Source organism: Micromesistius poutassou (genome assembly GCF_964030765.1).
Source record: "Micromesistius poutassou genome assembly, chromosome: 12".
In the NCBI taxonomy this organism is placed as follows: Eukaryota; Metazoa; Chordata; class Actinopteri; order Gadiformes; family Gadidae; genus Micromesistius; species Micromesistius poutassou.
The window spans coordinates 14,400,615-14,408,530 of NC_140282.1; positions in this window are offsets into that span (position 1 = coordinate 14,400,615).

The window sequence follows — 7,916 nt, forward strand, 5'->3', positions numbered from 1 at the left end:
ACAGAGCATTTCCTTGAAAAGGAACAGAGAGCAGAATTTACATATAAATAAATTTACAACTTATATGATGTAGGCCGAACATGAGCTTCCCCTCTTTGAAAGACCAGCAGCTGCCACTGATATATATAAATATATATATATATATTACTATCTATGAGCTATAATCTGCAATCAATTGAATATCTCAACAATATCTCACAGCCAACAAACTGTTATCACGGTCAAACCAAAAAGTTGTGGAGAAAAGAGGTTGAATCTTGCCAGCAATTAAGTTTTATAGACCACTGAAATCACGCGTGAAATGACAATCACGTTAGGTTGTGACTGGTTGCGAGCAAGGCAATCTTATGCCGCCTTCAAAATGCTCAAAGTTTCCAGGAGTTCGGAGGTTCGGAACTTAAGCTCGGAGGAAAGTGCTTTGGATGCCCATTTCGATGTCATTACTTTGATAGACTAAAGTGAACTTGCAGCAAGCATTAAGAGACGAACTTGGCACCCATTCTATTATGATACATTGCTTAGAATTATTAACAACCCCCTAATAAATTGTCAGTCACGTTCAACCATCGCAAGCAGTTCTAATATCTGATTCAGCAAAGAAGCGCAAAGAGGCCCCTGCGGGCATCCATAATTATTGTTGTAATGAAGTCTTGTTTCAAGAACGATTTTATGTCATAGCCTACGTACTTCTGAGGGGCGTTTCCTGAATGCTCTTATTTCGGAAGAAGGGAAGGTCTACGTAAAGACACATAAGAGCTTCCGAACCTCCGAGCTGATTTGAAGGCGGCATCACTCCCTCCTCCCTAACAAGTATGACGTATGAAGTCTGCACAGATCGGACCTAGCTCCCGGTTAGCATTAATAATCGTTTACTTCTTTAACGGCACTGACAATCCAGAACTACAGTGGAAACTAGATGGAAAAAGTCTGTAGTTCAAAACGTGACGCAGCTTTTACTTCTTCGCAACCTACAGAGTTATTTATGTACGATCATTCAAAAACGCCATTTTATTTCCCATAGACATTTGACTGAGGGAACCGGGAGCCTCGGAGGCGGGAATTATTCTTCAGAGGTCTATGCAAGACGGTCCAAGATGGCCTGAATTTTCATAATTTTCAAAACCAAAAATTATGCACGGTCACACTTTGCATATTTCTGAAAATGTAATCAGCCATTAAATCTTATTTTAATTTAATTGAGAAAACTACCTAATGAGTCAATAAACGATATGCTTCTATATGTAAATTGTTTTATGTTAATGTATGGTTATTGATTTGGTGAATGTGATACCATGTGGCGAAGGACTTGGCTCAATAGGTCGGCCTACTATAAACACTGTGTATACATAGCCTCGATATGCTTGAGACAGTGGCACCAGAATCCCAAAATATACATTTTTTTCCTGTTATGTCTGCCTTTCTAGTTCATACATTTAGTTAGCCTATATGAGCACTACTAGTCTGTTCTACTCAAGTTTGAATCATACTTGAAGTTGTTTTGTTGTATTCTCATCTCATCTTCAAACAGCTCATCCAGGGTCAGGCACGGGGGCAGCAACACTAGCAGGGGGGCCCAGACCCCTCCATATTGTCCTTCTCAAAGTATCACTAAATCTATCCTCTGCCCTGATTCTGACCATGGGAAAATTTGATTAGATTCAGATGATAAAGGAAAATAAACGGAACAAGAAATGTGTTTGCAAACATTTATTATTTGTGGTCAAATAGTAAGAAAATTATTTTGTTAGGAATATATCATGTCCTGCCTTCAGCTTCATTGGCTCTATTTTCTAAATCAATAATTTATACAATAATAAACGGATGAGCTATTTATTTTCAAAACATACAATTTGGGGACAACGGTAGGCTACAAAAATAGGCCTGGATTCAGCTACATTGCCTGGATATATAGTAGTTATACTACTACCTCACCCCCTCATGTCTGTCATTCTGTAGGATCATTGAGTGACCACATTATCAGCAGTATGTTTCAGACAGCCGACAGAGATTACACTCAACGGATAAATGTCCTCGGAACGGGAAATCTATATGTAATTTGTGTAAATACATGCCAACAACCAGTTGGCACTTATTGGTTGTGTAAGTGTAAGACAGACAGCTAGACGATTCATGGATACGCTCTTTTTATGTTAAAGTCTGAAAAAACACCTGATGTCTTGCAACTGTTGAGGTACTAATCTATTATTTACCATTTAATCATCAAGCAGTGTTTCCCAACCTGCTTATTTGGGGTTGTGTACCCACAACCCCATCAGCATGGCTGTAGTACCTCTAAACCACACCAAACCACTCATGTTTTACTTTTCATTATTCATATTAAAGCTACCTATAGAAAAAATATATATATATTATATTTACACATATATTTATTAAAATATATGCATTTTCAATAATTGCAATGTTTTGTAGCTATAAAAGAACTGAATGAAAATCGATACCCCCTGGAACCTGTTCATATACCCCTGGTTGAACGTCTGATTTTTTTTTGCAGATGCTTTCTTTCACAGAGACACACAGTGAATATATATTCTAGATACGTTTATTTTTGGATCAGCGTTTAGGGCATCCTGCTGTAGGATGCCTACAGTTGGACTGAGGACATTGGGCTCCGTAACCTTCTTGAAGGATATCTGGTAGATTCACTGTTGGTGAACTGTTGGTGATTTAATAGTTTGTAGCCTAGTAACCTGTATCCTAGCAACCCCTAGAAGTAATGAAGGACTTGTTGGTCACATAGTGGAGCAAAGAACAAACTGAGGTCTGAGGTCTCCAACATCCTTGGAACCACCCTGCTGCCACTTTAGAAGCAGAATGAAGAAAAATACAAATATCATCGGTTTTTCCTGACCTCCACTGTAACGGTTGTACATTGTGGATCGCATGACTGAATGAGGCTGTGGTCTCACTGAGCAAGGCCAGGGAACATGACTCTTTCAGGGGGCTGGGGGCTTATATGCCCTCGGAGCCAGACTTTACAGTAATTGATATCTGGGAAGTTGTGGAATAGAGCGATCTCTCCTCAGCCTTGAGAACAAAGACGAAATATCAGCTTTGTGCTTGAAGGAGGAGTTAAAAGCTGGTGAAATGTATCATGGTAATCGTCTCTGCTCCGCTCTGAAGAAAAACTAGTCAAATATCTGTCTTTAACAACTCCTGGCCCTCTTATATACCATACATACCGTATTTATATTGACGCATGAGTGTGTGTATGCTCTTAAACTCACATACACACACACACAGACACTATCCAAACCTGTTTGGTTTCCGGGATCCATGTTTAGGAGGATGAGGTGTTTATTGGCTCCATCATTGCCACCCGATCGATACGCTAAAGGGACAGCTGTTTCTGCTCCAGTCCTGACACATATCTGTTGAAACTCCAAACACAAAAGGCGGCAAAAAAAAAGTGGCAACTCCGCTCCTGCTTGGGTGCTGTCTTACGACTTGATAAGCACTAGGGTGTGGAGTGAATAGAGGGTGTTAATACAGTATTAATGTGTAAAAATAATGACTCCATTAAAACAAAGTCGCGAGAATAAGAGTAAAGGAGAGGGTTGCAGGAGAAGTAGAATGGAGGTGCGGAGAGTGTCTTAGATGGAAATTGAACAAGGAAACCATTAGAAGTGAAAGGATGAACATGATTTCATTTGATCTCCTCTCACCAGCACAAAGACATGCAAAGCTCTCTCCAGAGTCATTTAGCACTACATGATAGAATATCATTTAATTTTGTTCAGTAGCATCTACCTGCCCTTTAGCAGAGGTTTCTAACCCAGTGGCAAATGCCTGGACCTCAAAGTCTTGCAATGCTCCAACAATGGAAATAAAGTTCAGCTTTTTTGGCAAAATAAGGTGATCCTTCGTTGGTGTGTTTGATTAAGCCCATGCTAAAGGAACACAGGTTCATCCCTAGAGTGTAGAAACAAAGGTGGCAAACTGTTCAAAAGCGTTTGAAGACAGAAAAACTGTATTCTAAAAGGAGGCAGCAGACAGTTGGCAGGAGAACTGGATATTGAACTGAATTTTATACGCTGCCGGAAATTTAACTTGTCAAATATTTGTTATCTATTTTTACATGTATATCTCTGAAAAATTGATATAACTCATCCATTTAAAGATCCTCTGCATCTTCTTATACTGCACTTCACTGTGTATCACTTGGGATCAAAGCAGCTGCAAAATGACTACTAGTAAGTGGAATATGTTCTCATTGTTATTAAAGTGGATACAATAAATATACACCAAACCCCATTGGTAAAGCCTAATTTATGTGCTGTGTCTGTGTGATTTTGTGCTATTGGTCGGCTATCACTGTCCTGAACCACCTTGTTTATCAGACAGTGGTGCCCTTGTTGTATGTGAGCTGTGTTTTCTAACTAGTCTAACTCCCTCTTCAGTAGAAGGCCACAAATGTCATACTTGTATACGACGTACGCAAACCATACCTTTGCTTTCACCACTCGACTTTTATGTTTATGTTGTGAGTGACAAGAATTATCCACTTACAATATTGTATCAGACAGAATACAACAATACAAGCCACAATAAATAAAGGGTGCATAGCATCTGTTGGGGCATTTACACATTTAAAAGGGAGAGTATGTTCCTGTCGATAACTAATGCATCTGCTGACAAGTGCATGAGTCAATCATTATAAATGGTATTGCGGCGCTGACAGCAGTGCATTGATATTTGTTACCCGGATAATAAATCAGTGCATGTTTTAACAGGCAGATCCTTGCCGATATAACGCAAAAACCCACTACAGCGGGAATCACAATCAATCATTCAGTTCTCCATTCTCTTCACAACTTTAGCTACCATCAGTTTGATTTGCTAGTGTTGTGCTGGTATTGACCTTGTGTGGTGGTGTTGACGGTGACCTTGTGTGGGTGTGGTGACCTTGTGTGGTGGTAGCGACCTTGTGTGGTGGTGGTGACCTTGTGTGGTGGTGGTGTTGGTGGTGACCTTGTGTGGTAACCTTGTGTGGTGGTGGTGGTGACCTTGTGTGGTGGTGGTGACCTTGTGTGGTGGTGGTGTTGGTGGTGACCTTGTGTGGTGGTGGTGACATTGTGTGGTGGTGGTGACATTGTGTGGTGTTGGTGGTGACATTGTGTGGTGTTGGTGACCTTATGTGGTGGGTGGTGGTGGTGACCTTGTGTGGTGGTGGTGGTGGTGACCTTGTGTGGTGGTGGTGGTTGGTATTCAAGTGGGACACCCTACCCTCAGCCAATTAAGATCCCTCTCTCAATGTATGAATTCAAACAAGCTGTGTGTGTGTGTGTGTGTGTGTGTGTGTGTGTGTGTGTGTGTGTGTGTGTGCGTGCATATGTGGGTATACACCTGTGTGGCCCTTTGTTCATGTTGTATTAACACACCGCTGCATCTCACCATTGCAGGTGTTTGAGTGCAGTGTGTGTGGGTGCATGCATACGTTTGTGTGTGTGTGTGTGTGTGTGTGTGTGTGTGTGTGTGTGTGTGTGTGTGTGTGTGTGTGTGTGTGTGTGTGTGTGTGTGTGTGTGTGTGTGTGTGTGTGTGTGTGTGTGTGTGTGCAAATGTGAGATGACAGGCTGAGCAGAAGGAGTGACCCTCCAGGCGCCTCCCTGTCAGTGTGTTGCCCCCCTGTGGATTAATTTGTCACCAACATTAGGGAGATCATTCTTCAAGTCCGCCAATGAAAGGACTGGGATTGGCAGATTAAGGGCGGGGGGTTCTTTGTATATATTAGCTCCTGACATAAAAACCTGTCATCGCTTTGAGGGAATTGGCAGCTGTCTTTGTAATCAAGTCCCTGGGGTGGGGGCCGCAGGTGTGGTGGTGGTGGTGGTGGCGAGGGCGGTGAGGGTGGTGGTAAGGACGGGTGGTAGTGAGGATGGTGGGCAGGAGGAGTGGTGGTGGTGGTGGTGGGGGTGGTGGTGAGGAGGGTGGTGGTAGTGTGGATGATGGTGAGGAGGGGTGGTAGTGGTAGGGGTTGGTGATGGAGGGAGAGAGACAGTTCTGTTGGTGGTGGTGGATGTGGAGGAGCAGGGTTGGTGGGTGAGGGGTGAGGTTATTGGTGGTGGTGGAGGGGTGAGAGTGGTGGTGGTGATGGAGGGGAGATGGTGGTGACAGTGGGGGTGTTGAGGGTGGTGCTGTTGAGGGTGGTGCTGGAGATGCGATGGTGAGGAATGTTATGGTCGTCACAGCCTGATGGCACCTGAGGGACGAATATTATAGTCCTTTTTTTAAAGAAAATTATTAAAGCAAGACACAGTGGCAAGGCGGCTGGTACTAATAGTATGAGAACACGTCCTCTAAGACATAATTAAATCAAATGTCCTTCACTATCTCTCTGACACCCTGGGTCTCCGTGGGGGTTATAAATCACAGGTAAGAGAGAAGATTGTTCAGAGTACTTTAATAACATCCGAGCAGGCCGGTCTACCTGACTCTCTTTCTGCATGTCTTTCTGACTCTCTGTCTACCTCTCTTTTCTACTGTCTGTCTAGCTCTCTTTTTTTCTGTTGGTTTGTCTGTCATTATTTATGTCTATCTGTCAGCTTTTCTGTCTGTCCGTCTGTCTCTCTGCTTCTCTACCTGTCTGGCTGTCTTTCTTTCTGTCTAGCTGTCTGTCTGACAGCAGATATTAAATAAACAGATTTAATGTATGTCAGATATAGTACATACCAAGGATCTCAGGCAGTCTGTATACACACAGTCAGACAGTTGATTTGGATTCAAAGCCAAAACCATCAATAGAGAAACATAAAATGTCTAGTGTGTTGTTCACTGCAAGGGACTTGGCAGATTTGCAATTGTAAATCGAGAAAGATATAGACAGACTGAAATTGATTGAGGTTGTAGCGGACATTGTGATTATCGTGGATCTTAAAAGCCCTGAAATACACAAATGTCCTTTTCCACTCAGTGTATGTCCTTTAGTACAGGTGTTCAGTTCCTCCATTACCCTGAGAGGAGTAACAGGCTGTTTATCCAATCACATTTCCGATTGTGGCCATCATCAAACCAACAGAAATACTTCAGTTCTAATAGCGTTGTGGGATCACATACTGCTAACCACAATCATCCCTCCAAAGAAGAACTGAATAACTTCTCGTCATATTGTCCTTCTAGACAGCTGTATCTAGGCAAACCAGAAGTCGCTGTAAGGACTGTGCCGTAAGTTTACAGAGTGAATCCGCAGATTCTGTTTATTTTCCATATTTCCTTTCAATCATAAGGATGTGAGGTTGAAAACCTTTCAGCTGCCGTGCATTTCACAACCTTCTTTTCAAGTCTCGGTCGAATCTTTTGAACATTTGTTTTTATAAAATAAAACGTATATAAATACCAAAAATAATATTTCACTGTCACTTTAAAATGGAGCTTACTGGTTTGGTTACCCTTTGTTTGTGTTGCGCGGTGTCGACGAATATCAGGTGTGATTCGTGTTCAGTAAATACTGTCATTGAGCTTTCTAGTGTTCTGCGCCGTGTCCGGGCACAGAGCCAGACTGCTGCCGTCCTGGTTTACCAACGTCATCACTCGTGCTTACTACACCCGCTGTCTGCACCTACCACCCGAACATCACTTCTGCTCTGTCCTGTAATACAATCAGCAGCCTGCTTTTCATACACAATCAGGCCTGACGAGGCCCAAACATCGACCGTAATCGAGGATCGTACATGAATTTACAAAGGTCAGCGCTTTCCTGCATTGTTCATTATATTCCACTGCTCTTCTTCTCCACATCTCCGCAACCACTCCCCCCCTTCTCCATCGCTTCCAGCCTTCACAACCACTCCATCCCTCCTCCATCCGTTCAACCCTCCAAAACCACTCCACCTATCCACAACCACTCCACCCCTCCCCCATCCCTCGATGTCTCCACACAACTCTCCACCACTCCATCACT